Below are 1131 nucleotides of genomic sequence, written 5' to 3'. Positions count from 1 at the left end.
GCACTCCAGTCTGGGCGACAGAGTGAGACTCCAACTCAAAAAAAAAAAAAAAAAATACTGGAGCTCTTCCTGTAAGGACTGTTTGATTATATGAGGTATGATTCTAATTATAACACTGGTTTCCACAATTCACACCAGAAAACTCAACAAACAATGAAATGAACCGTTTTTTCTTCCCTTAAGACAACTGTTATACAACATTTTGAAGCACATAGTAAATTTAATTATAGGGTGGGGCTTTATTTGAGAACATTTGCTTGCTTTTTAAATTTGATTTTTAAAATTTTAAGTATATGCCCCTAAATGTTAATTGTGACTATGATATACTTAAGAACAGCTTGAAGATCAAATATTTAAGCTGTTAGAAAGCATGCCGTTTTTCCAGTTTCATATTGAAGAAAACTCAGATCCAGGGCCACACTGGATTTCAAGTTATCTTTGGGATAAATTTGGTTAGAAATAAGCACTTGACTAGTCAGAAAGATAGGTATGTAATTCTTCAAACAAAAATGTGCTTCACAAAAATCTCTGAAGACAAGTTTTGAGTTCATTATAACTGGTAAGTGTCATAGTCCTGGTACAAGCCATAATAACCACTATTGACTAAAATTAGGTGCTTACTCTCTCTGGAGATATTTTATGATAATCACCTACCAACTATTGCCTAATTTCGACTGCTCTTCACATGCCCCCCCCAAAAAAAGAGTTGTGTAAACTACTTTGGGGTCATTATGATTCTTCCCTAACCCTTGCCCCACATGGGAGGACAAGAGAAACTTGAACAAGCAGTATGACACTCAGATTGGCGGGGGAGGGGAGGGCAGTGCCAGCCTATCAGAAGTAAAGTCAGTGCCTGTGAAACAATGAGCTTCTGATGAGAGTGTGGCCTGAAAATAGCAGTTAGTCAAAGTTGCCATTTTAAGGTACAGTTGTAGACTTCCATGACTCTTCTGCTGTCTTCAGAATAATGTCACCCGGTGCTCTTTCTTATTTCCTACACCCATGAAAGATCTAGTTCCTGGTCTAGGCTCTGGCTTTTCCTCAGCCTAGGAAGAAGAGGAGGTATGTGGGAAGAATGGTTGCCAAGCTAAAGATGAGGGCAACCATCTGGGAGGAAGACCGCCACTGGCA

The sequence above is a fragment of the Carlito syrichta genome, unplaced genomic scaffold, assembly GCF_000164805.1.
Source record: "Carlito syrichta isolate Samal-C Ts95f unplaced genomic scaffold, Tarsius_syrichta-2.0.1 Scaffold309719, whole genome shotgun sequence".
NCBI classification, from domain to species: Eukaryota; Metazoa; Chordata; class Mammalia; order Primates; family Tarsiidae; genus Carlito; species Carlito syrichta.
The sequence above is the reverse complement of the archived record's forward strand: the minus strand, read 5'-3'. Positions refer to the sequence as shown.